Source organism: Passer domesticus, chromosome Z (assembly GCF_036417665.1).
Source record: "Passer domesticus isolate bPasDom1 chromosome Z, bPasDom1.hap1, whole genome shotgun sequence".
Classification (NCBI taxonomy): Eukaryota; Metazoa; Chordata; class Aves; order Passeriformes; family Passeridae; genus Passer; species Passer domesticus.
Genome location: NC_087512.1, coordinates 31,228,948 through 31,245,907, shown reverse-complemented (window position 1 = coordinate 31,245,907; position 16,960 = coordinate 31,228,948). Strand labels below are relative to the sequence as shown.

The 16,960-nt window shown below is 33.8% G+C and overlaps 1 protein-coding gene across 20 annotated transcripts in view; it reads left to right on the top strand.

The window, feature by feature from the left end:
* PTPRD (protein tyrosine phosphatase receptor type D) overlaps positions 1–16,960 on the top strand; it is a 1,155,490-nt gene that overhangs the window by 99,163 nt on the left and 1,039,367 nt on the right. The gene's annotated exons all lie outside the window — the stretch shown is intronic.

Here is a 16,960-nt window from a genome sequence, read left to right as displayed (position 1 = left end):
TTTATTTTATTATAACTATTACGATAAAAAATAGGAATATTTGGTTTCTAAACATTCACTTTTTATTTAGTCTTTTTGCTGAAAACTGCTCTAACCATACCACTTGCATTAGATATAATTTGATATACATACTATTTTCTTTTGAATCAAACAAAATGCTCCTCATATTTTGTCATACATGGCTTTTCAAAAGTGTCTTTAATGCCGCAGAGAATATTAAAACTACTAAAATGCTGATTTTACTGAAATAATTTTAGTGATCTGCATGTGAGTGTTCTGGATAATTTAAATGATACAGGGGATAAAAAAAATTAATTAGTCAAACATTTTTGGATATTTTTTCAGCCCTCTGATAATTTTTGTTGATTTTTGTCAGACTGTAGTATTTCATTGCCTTCTCAATCGAAATAATTATGTCTTATTTTGTCTTATTTCGTCTTATTTCATATATTCATGAGGGAATGGTAGGAAATATAATTTAAATTTATCTTCAGTAGTTGTTAATTCTGCCTCAATGTCAGACTATTGACTTCCACATCATAATTAAATTGATTTCTGTACTTTAAAAAAATAAATACAATAGCAAACAGTTTATTAGCTACTGCTCCATTTTTTAATTTTCATTCCAGTTACAGAAAAAAAAGAGTAAATACAGTGTAGTTTGTTGTAGAATTATGAGGAACTAGAGTTTATCTGAAAATACTTTCATTAAATACTGGTCTTAGAAATAAGATGGTGTTATTTTACTTTGCAAAAGACATAGTACATTACTTAAAAGATGCAATGTGTTCAGAGGTTTTAGTTATCTAAAGCAAAAAAAGTTTGTCAACATCAACCCTGTACATTTGGCCTTTTTGAGCTAGTTCATATTTCCACTGAAATTAATGAGAATCCATACTACAAGCAGAACATGCAAACTTAGGTAGCTTGACTTCTCTATGAGGATAAAATTAATTTTGGATCTGTACAGAGAAATAGCTAACTTCCCTATTCAGTGAAAAACAGGGTGTATTACAATTTCCAGGTGGATGTAAGTGCTTTAAACCAGTCTTCCTAAACAGTCATGAACAGGTACATAGATATCTCAGCCTTACCTTGTTATTCAGTAAATGTTAGCAAAAATATTCTTCAGTTCATGATTTTTCAAAGGATGTGTTCATTATGTGACAAACATCAGTATCAATATTCAGGACCTACTGTGTTTCACAAATAGATTTTTAAAAGTATTGATAGAAATATTTATAAGTGTTGGGGTTTGTAGGTGGTCTTTTTATTTGCTTTTGTCTGGTTTCAGATTTTCTTGTGGATTTTTTTCTGATGTGAAACAAACATAAAGTGTTAAACTGTTGACAGACATTACCCAAGGTAATGGAATTTGTGTTTTTCAAGTCAATAGGTATTTTAGAGAAAACAATCGCATATGGTTTGGATGATAAACTTTAAGTTTTGCCAAAGTAGATGACCTTTTAAGGGGATCCAGTTTGCTATGTGCAATATGTTTCACAGTACCAATTTTGAAGCAAAATTATCTGAACGTATCTCTGGGATTTATGCCTAATAGGGACCATCAAGCAGAATTTGAATGCGTGAGTGCACTTGATGTTTATTGAATGACTGTAATTACCAGGTCAGCCTTGGGGAACATCCAAATTTCTCTGCTCAGAGATAGGGAAGTTCTGGCTCGGGATCTGTTCTGGAAAGAGGGAAAATGCCAAATAAGGTAGACTATCATATGTTCCCTTTTATTTGGCCCAGGGCAGTGATTTTTCCTACCTGACATTCCCCAAATATAATTCAAGAAATACTGTAATTTTAGTTTGGATAGGCATCTGCCAATTACATTTGGTTTATCTGGTGTTGTCTTCAAGAGTTTGATAATGAGAAACTCTAGAGGGAAGGTTGTAACTGAGAGTGTAGCGGTCAAAACATAGCATTGAGAAACTGTGATGCAAGTAAGGACTTGTTTGGTATTTCTTAGAACCAGTTAGGCTGGGAAATTCTCAGCACAACAGACAGTGACAGCATCAGAGAATAAGAAAACCAATTGAAAAAATGGAGTACAAGATTACGATGAGGTGGCACATGAGGTTGAGGGTTGAGTTACAAAGCCTGCTGTTGAGATGATGGTGAGCTATGTGCATATATCTATTCAGAAATTACATGTTCACATAATACCTGTATTCACAAATAGTAACACAATACAGTTTCTGGTTATGTTTATCACCTGAACTTCTGTTGCTATCACAATATGGCATTAAAATTTCATGGAAAAAAGCTGGGCTTCCCAGTGCTCAACAATGGTTTATGAACCAATGACTTGTTTGTGCCATGCCTTGTATAGCCTCTGTTGAGGTACATGACATTGAACAAGGGAACGGTGTTCTCTTGTTTACCTCTCTCTCACTGTTTGAGAAAATATATACAGTTTCACTCCAAAGTACTTACTAGTAGGAGAGAAAGCTAATAGGAAGTTGTTAGATATATACAATTATAGATGGAAGAATTAGAGGTGAGGAAGGCATTCATGGCTATTTTAATGAATATCCGTAATTTTAGTGGTCATGAACTTTGCACCTACTCCAAGTGTAAATTCATAACACTAAGCACAACATATAGTTTCACTGAAGTGTGTCCTATTAGTCTATAAAAATACAGTAAATTGATACATTTGAAGTGTTTGCAAACACTGTTACTCAAGTACATATCCCTGGTACTTAATGAGCACTAATTCCTAAATTTGTATTTGATTTCCAAACCCAGTATTATTTTTCCCCTAGATATGTTAGTAAGATGGCCTAAATCTATTTGAAATGTTATGAATCTGTTTATAACATCAAAATGATTTCTCTGAAAATTTATGAAATTATGTTTATAGAAAACTTTACTGTAATTACTGTTCAACCTTTTGGTGCAAAATACATCTGCAGAAAACGTAATAAGAGGATAATCAAGGGGAAAAAAAAGGAAAAAAAATGCAGTCAGTCACAGTCATTTGCTTGATAAATTTCTTTAGAAGTAATACATACAGTGTTTTAATTTAGATTTTGTAAGCATATGCTGTCATTTGAAATTTGTTAGTATTTGAGCATAGCATAAATTGGTTTGGCAGAAAAGTTGTGACTCTTCCCTTTAGGCACTCTGGAGATATACATTTTAAGCTAAGTCTACTTTGTTTGATGTGTTGAATTACACTGAAATATAATATATAGTGTCAATTTATTTCAATTACCAAGACAGATACTATACATATATAAAGCACTGTGTGTTATTTTCCCTGAAGAACAAAAACACATTCTTAAACATTCTCTTCCCTCACTGACTTTGCAGTTCAGTGTGCATTGTCATATGGTTTTTGGGAAGTGTAACATACTAACAAATTTAACTTAGGTTTTCTCCAATGATTCTCAGATGATACAAAAGTCTGTTGTGGAAAATCATTAATGAACCATAGAACAGTCTGGGCTGGAAGGGAGCATAAAGATCCTCCAGTTTCCAATACCTGTTATAGATATGGACACCTTCTAGTAGACCAGGTTGTTCAAAATCCCATCCAGCATGGCCTTGAACACTTCCAGGGATGCACCATCTACAACCTCTCTGGGCAACCTGTTCCAGTGTCTCACCACTCTAATAATGAAGAAAATTCAACCTAAGATTGAATCTACCATTTTTCTGTTTAAAGTTGTTCCCTCTCAGACTATCACTCCAATCCCTAATATAGAGGGCCTCCTTATCCTTCCTAATGGTCTCCACAGAGTCATCTTTTCTCCATGCTAAACAATCCCAAATTGCTCAGCCTGTCCTTACAGGAGAGGAGCTTCAGCCCTCTGATCATCTGTGTGGCCCTTCTCTGGACCCATTTGAGTAGGTTCAAATCTGTTTTATGCCGGGGGCCCCGGAGCCGGATGGAATACTTGAGGTGGGGTATCTTACAAGCAGAGTGGAGGGAGAGAATCATCTCTCTTGACCTCCTGATCACATTGACTTTGGTACAGCTCAGGACATGGTTGGCTTTCTGTGCTGCAATTGAACATTTCTGGTCATATTCAGTTTTCTAATCCAGCAATACCCATAAATCTATTTTTGCAGGCCTGCTGTCAATCTACTCATGGCCTAGCCTGAGTTCATGTTTGGGATTACCCTAACCAAGGTGCAGGACCTTAAATTTTGCAAAGTAGGACATTATGAGGCTTGGCAGGCCCTCTTCTCTAGTTTGTAAAAGTCCTTCTGGATGACATCCCTTTCCTCTAGAATATCAACCACACCATTAAGTGTCATGTTACCCACAAACTTTTGAGGGCGCACTTAATCCCACTATCCATATCCCTGACAAATGGTGATTGGTATCAAATCAGTTAAAGATGAAAATCCTTCCTCAGAAGTTTAATAAATTTAACTGGTCAATATTTGTCCCTAATTATGGAATGACATATTGTTGACATTCACTCTTGACTGAGTATTTAGGACAGTGGTGCATTGCTGCGGATTTTCTATAATTTTTTTGAGTGAATGTAGAGAAAGATAATAGTAATAAACTCCCACTTACAATAATAAACCAAAAGTTTTTAATCAAGTAGAGCAGGCAGATATGATGGACTTCATTTGAGAGCACCAGCCCCCCCACCCCCATGCTCAGCAAAGAAAACTATGGGTTTTCAACACACATTGGTAAAAGAAAAAGATGACGTCCATGTGCATCAAATTAGAAACCACTGAAATGGCTTCTCTCAGCCGCGTATATTTATCAGGCCAATCTCTTAATGAAATGGTTTTCCATTTGTCAGATTTCAAATCTACTTTCCTGTGTGCTGGAGCGGCCTGATGATACAATTTTGGCAAACCATTGATATTGAATCTACCTACAAATTTTCATTTTCCATGTTTAATGGAACAATGATAAAACTGACTGATATGCGATTAAATGTTAAATTCCGAATTTTTATGTCTTCAATATAAACTCATTTTATTTTCTCATTATGTCCAAACAGTATGCTTAGAATTCTTTGAAATTACAACTCAAAGTAAATATGTCTCCTTTATTTCTTATCCCTCTTACCCTGCTGAAATATGCATATCTCCTGATAATAAGAGATGTCTACATGACTAAGACGAAGGAAGAGCAATTATTTTTAAAATACATTCCAAACACATACTGTGGGCATGCAATTTTTCTAAATATGTTTATTCAAAAAACAATAAAAGGATAGAGGATAAAAAATAGATCTTTTACCGTTTAAGCTAAGGATGAACTTAAATACCGGTCCTCACTAATTCATAATTTATTTTCAAAACAACCAGCGCTGAACAGCTAGCCTTCTTTTTCTATAATTGCTACAGATGCTGTCATCAACTAGGTCATAAAGAAATATTAGATCCTTGTCTCCAAAAGTTTGAGTGGACTTGCACCTCAGTTGCTTTTTGAGCTTTACAGAGTGCAGCGCTGTATCCAGGGGTTTCCAGGATACAAAGACAGATTAAACAGTGTTTCAGTTATTTGTCTCCATGCATGCCCTGTTTGCAGATAGGTAGTTGCTAGAGTGTGTTAGAACTCCTCTACAGGAGATTAAAAGCAGATAAAGGTCTTTATGCAAAGTTTTTTATATAATTTCATTTTATGATAAATGAAATTATTCTTTGTGCTTATAGAGACTGTAGTCTACTTAATGAGGATGGATGTCTTCTTCTTTTGCTAGGATACTTAAATTAAGCCTTCATTTCAGTTTCCTTTGTAAAGGTCTTTCTGCTTTTGTTTTTAGTATAAATTGAATAGAAAAGGCCTTCAGGGTAGCATAGAGGAAAATATATAAAGCTTCATGGCATCTGAGAAAGATGAATATTATTCAGTTCTGTTTAACAAATTCTCCCTCATATCCTAGTCTAAGACAATATTCCTTTTGGCTTTCTTAAGATAAAGAAATCTTAATATGTGATTCTTCTAGTTCTATTACTGCTTGTTGCTGTTGATTTTTCTTAATTAGCTTTCCAGACACAGCAGAGTATAAAACTGAAAAAAAGTAAAACCAGCCAAAAATGAACAATTCTAAGCTATGATCTGAAGTCTTAGGCTGTGACAATACATTATAGATAAACTCATGTTACTTTTAACTAATGTATCCAATAATCAAAATGCAGTAAAAAAATTTAAGTACCAATCATATTTCTCCTTGATTTATTTTGTGTATTTAAGTTATCTGAAAAATTGTCTTTAAGAGAATACATAGTTTTAGGTTACACAATTTAAAATGTAGTAAACTTAGGTCCCGAAAGTTTTCAATGTATCCTTAGTAGAGTGAGGAATTCACTATTAAGTGTTGCAAATATGAAGAAACATAGGAATTGCTACTGAGATTTCTTTCTATTTTTCCTTGTAAGACCAACAGAAAAAATATTTATTCTCAGTGCTAAAAGAGAAGACTCATTAAATACTTGTTTGGTTACAATTTTTAAGATGTTTTTATTACTGTGTCCTGGACCTACAAATGTACATTTATTCTTTCATGGCTGATGTGTAAGTAAATAGCAAAGATGTAAAAATCGTACTCATAAAGTAAATATCACCATATATTTCTGAAGCATGTGTAGTTAAATTTTGGTACTGCACTGCAGGAAAGGACGTGGGAAGAATTCATGTTTATGTAACTGTTGTAAAGTAAAACTTATTTTCCCATTTTCACTATGGGACTTTATTAAACACACCATAATTTTAACAGAGAAGGTGTTAAAATGGAATATTAGCTGGCTTGTTTCTATTCTGTAGGAAATTCTGTCATAGTAATTAGTATTCAGTTAGTATTAAGAAGAAATCAACTACTCTTTTTAAATTGCTTTCTCTTGTCTCATGAGTGATTGGCTGCCAGAAATGCATATAATTGTATTGCAAGTATTTGTATCTGAATTTGAACAGTAGGTTTTGAAAGCATAGTCATAAGACTAAATGTGAGGAAAAGAGTCAATTTTGTGAGATCACCCTTATTGCACTCATTGTGCTACAGTAATAGGCAATGTTACTCATAAGTTAGTTCCTACAGAAACTTTTAGTTATAAGAGAAGCAAGCTCAGTAATTAGCCATAGATTGTATACTTTCCTGAAAAGTCCTTAAGTACCCTAGGTACTTGGAGTAACTGTTAATGATTATGCACAGTTATACAGAACTTCGTATTCTTAGAATAACTGTAGTTGCTCAAAAAAATGCACAGTTATAAATAACTGTAATTCTCTGAGTTAAACACATTGTGTTTATGTGTTTATGTGTGTTAGCCTTTTGAGATGTCTGAATATAATTTCTGTAGAATATTAGAGTAATATTTTATTTTACCTATGTGTGTGTATCTCAGAGAAGGTAGTCTGTAGAAAGGCAAGACTGAATTTCTGTAACTGCATTTCCTTGTCCACTTTTTTTTTCTTCTATTTGCTTTGGTTTGTGTTAATGATAATGTTTCCAGGGGAATATATTTGTAGAAAAGTAGATTTATCATAGATGCGATCTGTTTGAAATTGTTGTGAAGGCATGATCTTAACAAGAACAAACTCTTGTGAGAAAATTCTGGAATATTGTGCTTTGACCTGTTTAAATGGAACTTTTGTTACAGAAATGGCTCTTTTGTCTGCTGTTGGTGTTGTAAAGGTTTTCGGGGAAGGGCACTAAGGACCATGACAGATTTTACTACGCTAGAATTAAGAGAATCAGTTTTAGTACCCCAAAGATTGACCTACAAGTATGAAGGTCTTGAAACCTAGACATTTGCTCTTAGGCATTGAATTGTGAAAAGCGAAAAAGACATTATTAAGTGTGGCCCAGATTCTTTATTTTTGTGATCCTGAAGCAGTGAGATAGTGAGAATAGTGTTAAACTAAAAGGGGGCATTAGAAAAGAACATGGTGCAAGTGTAGTAACTCTTGCACCATGTAGTAATAATGATTTTTTATATCATTTGTACTGCAAGTTCCTTCCATGGTCAAAAAATATACACAGATGTACGCTTACTTGAGTCTAAAATTTGAGTTTAAATGTACCAGCCTGATATAAATTTAGTGCAGAATTAAATCTATTTAGTTTAGCTTAGTTTAGCTTTAGGAATAAGGGGACTAAAACAGGGATTGGTGTATAAGAAAAGTTTGCATATTGTCTGCTGTCTTCTGGGGTGATTGAGAAAGAACCTTGTGAATCCAATTAACTGCATTGTCTCATTTAGTAAGAACTTTATCTTATGTCACAATCCTAAACTACTTCAGGTAATAATGACTTAGGTCAATCAACGTTTTGCTGAATAAGCTTCTATTTGTGCTTCAAGAGCCAGAGTAAAGGCAAAGGAAAAAAACTTTTCAGTTGTAAAACCTTTTTTTTTTCCCACCAGGCTGAGCTGGAAAAGTGAGACTATCAATTATTTTTAAAAAGTGGTGGTGAAGGATACATAAAAACTATCAATACCTTAATTATGTAACAAAACACAATATTATGTTTGAGTGTAATGAGACCAACAATTAGTAAACAATATGAATCCCAGCTTTAGCAGGCTGTTTCACCTCCTTGCAGTTAGAAAAAAAAAATAAATCCATGTATATGGAGTTCCAGTGGGTTTTTTATTTTGAGTGTGGGTTTTGTGGTTTGTTTTTTTTTTTCTTTATTATTATCCTTTCTGAATTGATAATCTACAATCACTAGCTTTGAAGGAACTTGTAAGAAGAATTCTTTATCTACCTGATAAATTGTGGACTTCTCAGGCAGGGGATCCCCTGCAGCACATCAATGACTACTGAGCAGTCCGCACTGTTGAAAATATACTTAATGAAAAAATCAATCCAATATTCAGGAAAATGGGGGTATACAAAAACAAAATATTAAAGAACTTGACAGAAGCTTGATCCAAACCAAATGGAAAATCATTCCCTTTAGTAGTGTTTACAACAAAATTCCCCCACAAGTGTAAAGATTCAAGGACTAAAAAGCTATTTTATAAATTTTGTAGGTAGCACTCAATGTAGTGTGCTATGTACTCTTTTTTTATGATAAAATCTAATGTATTAAATGTGTACAGCAAGAGATCACCTGTTGGTATTTTTCCTGAAGCAAACATGTAAATTCTACTCTTGCTAAGAGATGCTATTTAGCTTAAGGTACCAATTGTACTAATTGCCAGATACCAAAGAAAAGGGAAATATGAATTCCAACTTAATGGCAACTTTCCAGCATTTTTATATTTATCAAATCCTGCGAAAACATTATTTTCTTAATTTTGGGTATATGCCAATGGGTTTGACTGGACCAAACAAATTTCTTCAATGCATTTCATTAAACGGTCTTCTCATATAATAAAATAACTTATTAATAATAAATTCTTGTATGATCAAAAGCTTAATTTTAACTAAAAACTCTAATTTCTTCATTTTGTATAGGTTTTTAAAAAAAGTTTTCCAATTTGCATAGAATCCCTCTTTTCAGAAATTACTACTTATCATTACCTCTGACAAACAAGTGCCACTGGTTTTCTTAATTCAATGTTTACCTGCTAAGTACAACTTTCAAACTACTCTAAATACTAGTGGTTTAAGCTTAATAGAAATTATCAACTCTGCATTTTAGCTATATCACTTCCATAAATGTGTTCCATGCATGGTCTAATTTGGTGAAATTCAGACTTGTTTATGCTATGTGTCAGACTGTCTCTTCATGAAAGAGTTTCATTATTGACTTTATGATCTCCATGAGCAAACCTCAGAGGCAATGCTGCTTACATTGCTTGAAAACCTTGAAAATTACAAGAGCAGCCTGACTGAAATTTAGATAAATCAAGTCTATATTCTTTAGGACACAACAACATATGTTAGGAAGCAAGTGTAACAATTCATACAATTTCTAATCTTTTGAACCACTCTGTAATTTAATGGTCCATATGAGAAAATGAGAATTTAAAGCTCCATATTCTTATTTCATTTTTACATTTACTATAATATAAACAATAGATTAAAAGTTTTGTTATCAGAAGGATAAAGAAGAAATAATTTCTTTGCAAGCTACTTAAATGTTTAATTTCTGTGGAGGTCTCCAGTAGTATTATTGCTAAATAAGGCTACAATTGCAAGGAGAAGGTCTTAGTTTATAAATTGGAATTTTGTATTCCTCCACCTAGAAATTAATTGGAAGTTTCAATTTTACTTCAGCCTACAAATGGCTGAAGTAAACAGCAACATTATGTTGTGACATACAATATTGCAATATTACATGCTGTAAAATTTGGATGCTATGTTCATAGTCTACTAACTTAGATTTTATGGCACCCAGAATACAAGAAGATATTAATGGTTATTTATGTATTCACATGTATAATATCTGCAAACTATTTTGTCTCTTCTATCTCAAAACCAGCACAGAATGTACAGAATTTCATTTCAAATAAATTCTTTCAGGCTGGGCTAGTAGCTTTCAATACCTCTTGACTGTTTTGGATAGAATGGATTTCTACAGATGCTCACTTCTGAAATACAATTGGTAATCTTGTTGTTTATTATTTGGAATCCACTTCTATTTTCAGAACTATAGCACTTGCCTTTTCTTAGCTAGGCAAAGCCCATGATATTCCAAAGACTGAATTAGCCTTAACACTTTATTAAATGGTTTTCTAGTGACTAGCAGCAATTTATGGCTAAGAAAAATACTTCAGAGAAGTATTTTCAGAGTGAATGGAAATACTGCCGTATCTTTCACACAAACTGTTCTCAAATAACTACATAGAACCAAATTACTTTCTCCTTGAAAAACAAAAATTCTTGAAGTTGTTCATTCAGAATTTTGTTTATAAATTACACTAAACACATACATAATCTCACCACAGAGTTCTACTATGCTTTCCAATTGCTGGAGGGCTATTACAGAAAAAACCAAAACCTAACAAATCAAAACAAACAAAACCAAACAAAAAACCAACACTGAGAAGCAGTTTTTTCTCCCACAACATAAAGACTTATTGGAGGATAAATGAAAAGAATGCTGAAGTTCTATGTCATTACCATGAAAGGATATTGATTCTAAGAAGAAAACTGATTGAATCCATACTTTTGAGATTTACCTGTATAACTGTGGTAGGATTCCAATTAGGAGACTTATTGCTTACCTGTTTTTTAAAATGTCTTTTGAATGTCTATTCAGATTCCAATCTTTTGGAAATAAACTTCTTAGTTCTAATGTAAAGTTATTATTTCTTTGAAAATATAAATTTTTTTTCTCTTATTTAGTCTTGCAGAAATAGATTAATATGAACTACCTTTGGTGTCTGAATGACAGGGAAGTAACTAGTATTTAATAGTCTTTTATCTTGTAGATTACATAAAATTGGTTTCTTCTGGCTATAGGAAGGCTAGTCAGAAGGAATAGGCTAGGTATTCCATGTCCTCCTATTATTCAGCCATAATTCATTTCTTTAAAAAAGAGGGGAAAAAAAAGGACAGAAAAATCTTTTTATTTGTTTGTTTTGTTGGGGTTTTTTTTTTTTTTTTGTTTGTTTGTTTTTTCAGTGCAGAATGGCACTGAATAGCTATTGCCTGTTTTTCAAATCAAGGACATTTGCTAGTGGAGTCTGTCCAAAAGTCATTTGATATTCTGGAGTAGTGAGGCATTCAGACTGTGATCTACTATAACAAAAGGTTTTGGTAGATCTGCTGAGTAATGGTTGGTCTTCCACTTTGCTTATTACTTGTTCTTGCTAAATGTATCTTCCCCCTTTGAAATTTTCTTATCTTACATATCTGATCTTAATAGTTTGAACAAATAAGCAAGTATTATGTTGTTGAATTGGAATTTTTATTTTATTTTTAAATTGTGTGTATGTGTTTTCATATAAGCTGCTCATGATCAAAAGAAAAACTTCAATTCTTTATTACCCTCCTGAAACAGCTGATATATTAAGTTCTTAGAACCAGCACAACAGAACACCATGGCCATGACGAAAATTAACTTAGAAACAGAAAAGATGCAAAATGCAGGAACAGGTTTTTATTTTTTTAATGAATGATACCATGAAGTATTCACCATAAAAAATTATATTTTAATTAATTTGGAAAATTCCTTATCTCTCTACTGCATTTCCTAAATACTATACACAATATACCTGTCCATTGGTTAATGCAGATTAAAACTACAGGGGTTTTTAGCAATTGAAAGAAAAAAAACTTTATGTGTGGATTCTATCTGGATGGACTACCAGAATTCTCCCAATCAGCAAGGATCACTGGATCCTCTATGTGGTTGTAATGTGAACATGTAATATGTTTCTCAGAGAAGTGTTTACTAATTAGGTAACCCAATCTTCAGAGTTTATATAATTTTTTTTTCTGTTACATTGATCATGCAGATTTTTTCATAATGATTAAAATAAAGGGGGTTATGTGCTGTATTAGTGAATTTATCTAAAGCACATTTCTACAAGCCTACTATGCTACAATAATCTTCCATCTGTTCTTACACTAATGAACTATGTTTTTGTTGTTAGTATCCTTGTTGCAGTAATAATTTCAAAGGTTTGGTCTGATGGCTTTTTTTTTTTAGTCTAGTAAACATAATTCAAGATTTTAGCAAGATGAAACAAATAGAAATTACGTTATTATTTCAGTGCTAATGATCTAGACTTATGAGAACTGTACTGCAGATCTTGTTTTCCTAAAACAAATTTTTGTTTTTTCATGAGTCAGCCATTTGGTTTTGAAAAAAATTAGTGACTGACAGGCTGTTTATTCACCAGGTTTTTAATGGGCTTTCTAATTGCATGTACAAATAAAAGTATAAGTATAGATGTATATAAGTGTGTATAGAGAAAATCTAATATTCCAGAGATATCTAAACCTAAGGGTATTATAATGTGAATTTGTGTTGGAAAGTGTAAACTAAAGTTATCTTGAAAGAGCAGTTTAAGTAAGTATACAAAGGATGGGTATGGAATCTGGAATGGGTAAAATGTCTCAGGGATACTGAATAAGTAGGTATGGTAATGAATATATTCTTTTTTAGATTAAATAGGTTTTTTTTTCAAAATTCTGAAAGGGAAGTTTCCAGTGTGGTTCTTATTTGTCCCAAGAGCAATGGAACAAACTTCTATATGACCACAGGAAAAGTCTATAAGCAAATAAATATTGTGCAACTGAACAAGGATCAGTTGAATTGAAATTAACTAATCATAATTGTATATATTTCCACTGATGCCACTGAGCTGAAAACTTACATTATTTGAAAGTATAGTTGGTTGTTCCAAGTAGCATAATCAAAAATAAGTGAAGAATTGTGTACTCTGAGTGAGAGAAATGAAATTCTATTTTATATTGTATTCAACTCTTACTTTAGCATTTAGCCTTTAGGATGGCAGAGCAATGTCAGAAACTTTGCTCTGATTCTTTTGAGCACTCACCTTGGTCAAAATGGAGTAGGACAATTCTGTGACCAAATTGAGAACTTAACTCTAAAAAAAGAAGGTGAAATATTTCTCTCTGTTTTTAAATATTTTAAAGATTGCAGGGGGAATTATTTGGAGAGAGGAATCAGGACTTCCATTTTGGTACTCATTCTCTGATCTGCTATTAGAACATCACAGTTATATTACACATACAGCTTTGTACAATTTGCAGAGCTACCCTCAAATGAACTAATCTCAGCTGTATCACAGTCTGGGGCATGATAACAGTACTTACATTATGTGTAAAAAGCACACAAAGTTTTTTATGAAGTAACAGTGTGCCTGTCCCTTGTGTACAGTGAAATTGCTTCACAGCACCATTTATGCAAATAGGTTATACAGTTAATTTCAGTTAAAATGTTTAATTACTCTATAAAACTGACTTCAATGCAACATGCCCAGGTATTTTAAGCTATAAACCAGAGGATTTGGGGATATCTTTGACATCAGATAGTTTTCCTTTTGAAAAAAAAATCCTTTTGAAACAAAATTTAGTGGTTTTGTTGGTGGTGTGGATGTTGGGATTGAGTTCATCTGCAACAAGTCTGTGGATGGTCCAAAGCTGGGGTCAGCATGCCATGCAGAGAGACCTTAATAGGTGTGAGAAGTGGGCCTGTAGGGACTTCAGGAAGTACAGCATGGCCATGTGCTAAGTCCTTCACCTGGATCAGGGGCAACCTGAGGCTGAAATACAGGTTAGGCTGAGAATGTATCAAGAGCAGCGCTGAGGAGAAAAACTCATTTTGGCTGGTTGAAGAGAAACTCAGCATGACCCAGCAATGTGCATTTGCCACCCAAAATGCCAAATCCATCCTGGGCTGCATCAAAAGCAGCATGACCAGTAGGAACAAGGGAAGTGATTCTATTTTTTGGCTCTGCTGATGTGAGACCCATCTGGAGTACTAAGTCTAGCTCCGGGGCCCACAGTAAAGGAGACGTGTTGACCTGTTAGAGGTACGGAGGATGGCTACAAAGATGATCCAAGGGTGGAAGCACCTCTTTTGTGTGAAAAGGCTGAGAGAAATGGGATTATTTTGTCTGGGAAAGAGAAATTTCTCTGGAGATATTATTGCAATTTTTGGTACCTAGAACAAGTCTGCAAGAAGGCTGAAGAAGAATTTATTTTGCAAGGAACTGTAGTGATAGGATTAGAGTTAAAGGCTTTAAACTGAAAAGTGATACCTTTAGACAAGGAATTAAGAGAAACTCCTTACCATAAGGATGGTGAGGCACTGGAACAAGTTCCCCAGAGAAATTGTGGTTCCCCAGCTCTTGAAAATTTTCAAGGCGGGGATAGATGGGGATTTCAGCAGCCTGGTCTGGTGAAAAGCATCCCTGTCCATGGTGGAGGAAGTTGAAACAAAATGATTTTTAAGGGCTTCTCCAACCCAAGCCATTGCAAGATTGTATGATTCTAAAGGTAACCTAGTTAATAAAGCAGATAAACAGATAATTTTTCAGGTCCAACATCTTCTCAATTTATGAGATAATAATTTCTGACATTTTTTTATGGCTCTGTGCAATTTATATAAAAGCGTGCCAATTTAATATCTTCTTTTGGAGTGTGTAAATTTAAGATCTTGAATAGCCATTTTATATGACTGTAAGTTTTGTCTGTTTCAGCATCAAAGGCACATATCTTAGTGGCTTCTGCAAAGTGTACTTGAACTTATTTAATATTTTCCATTTAAATTCTGGTAAGAGCCATAGTTAAGCTGATATTACAATTGCCAATGTCAATGTCTCTTGATTTTGTTTCCTATTATAGCTTATTACTACTAATTTATAGCAGGAAATAGGTATGTTGATTGCACTTTTTTTTTTCTTGAGACTAGAGTTACATTTAAACTTTGGTGGTATTGCCGCTCCTCTTCCTCCCAGCTAGCTGATGACAGGAGAGGGGGGTGGCAGAACCCCCCTGGAGCTCCGTTGAATCCCAGTGCCAGTGTCAGCACATCATAAAACACAGGGCAGCACATGGGCCCCAGGGTAACTTTATTTGATGGTAAAAATTCCCCTCTTCATCCCCAGGACCCGGAACAAGGGGCAAACAAGAACTTATATATGGGGGCGGGTCTCAGGGGAGGATACAATCTTTAACAAATCAGGAGAATTGAGGCTAAAAAATGAGGCGGGAACCACAATTTATAAACCAATAAAAATTCCAGGGGAGAAGAACAGTTTCTATAAACTGATAAAGTTTGGGGAAATAGAAACTAGCAACTAACTTATGAAAAATCTGGGAAAAGGCAGGGACAAAAAAGAAACAGCATAAAAAAAACCCTACCAAATTACAAATCAAACAATATACCTACTAAAAAATCAAAAAGCACACTGCAACAGTGGTATTATATAAATATACAAAAACATTAAAACTAATCTACCGGTTCTGCGCTGCTGGCAGTTATACACATGCACTGTGCATGTTGAATCCCTTTTTATTTTGTCTGTAGTCAATACTTTACGGCATATGAGAACCAGAAAGTTGAAGTTAATCACAGCAAAGGAAGTGCATTGGGGTCTGGAAACTATCAAAATGAGGAAGCTTTTGAAAAAGAAAGCATTTCTAGGTTTGCTGGGGAGCCCCACAGCGGCTTATAGATAAGGTTAAGAAAAGAAAAGTCACCTGAGCCGGCAGATTCAACTTTTCCCAGTTTTAGTGCTCTACATGAGCTAGACAAACTGCGTTTTTGTCTTTTTTTCTTGTTTGTTTGTTTTAGAATGGGAGAGGTATATGTTACTAGAGGACAAAAAAAACGCTGGAGCTTTAATTTTATGTCTGTTAACAAAGAGCAATGTATACCAGCTGGTAATTTATGTAGTTTTTTAGTGTTGGTGGTATTCAGGTGCTCACAGCAAAAGTGAAATAGTCTGGAATGAATAAGACAAGACAAACAATCATTTCAAATAAATTTATTTCACAATACCTTTAATATATTGCATAGATTTTGAGTCCACAACAGAGTGCAACTGTTCACATGGGCTGTGTAAACTTCTTTTAAAATTACTTATTCAAAATATATTAACCACTTACCTTTGAATCACATTTGTGATGAGTCGCCTTGCCTGTTGGATTATATATCAGAAATAATAAAAGTTTTTAAAAGTACATTAATTAGTCGTGAATATTCATAGGGCTTTGATTAGCCATGCAAATTACATGATGCTATATTCTGTGGTTAAATGGTGCAAAGCACTCAAATGCAAGTGTAAAAATTCCCAATTGAGTGTTCATGAAATGTTCACATAAAATGGAGGAAATTACCCATTTGAAAATATTTAAAATAAGGGTTAATTTAGCTCCACCAAACAAATCAGGATGACAGGTGTGATCTTCTTTGACTAAACAAGAAACTTTTGTTTATTATTAGGAGCAGTTTAATTGTTTGTAATGAAATGCTATCTTTTTGGAAGAAAAAGGCATGCAAGTGCCATATGTATTGGAGGATGTCTTTGCCCTTTGCAGTAAAATAATCATAATGAAATTCATAGGATAGATTGAAATATATCTAAAACAGAGTTT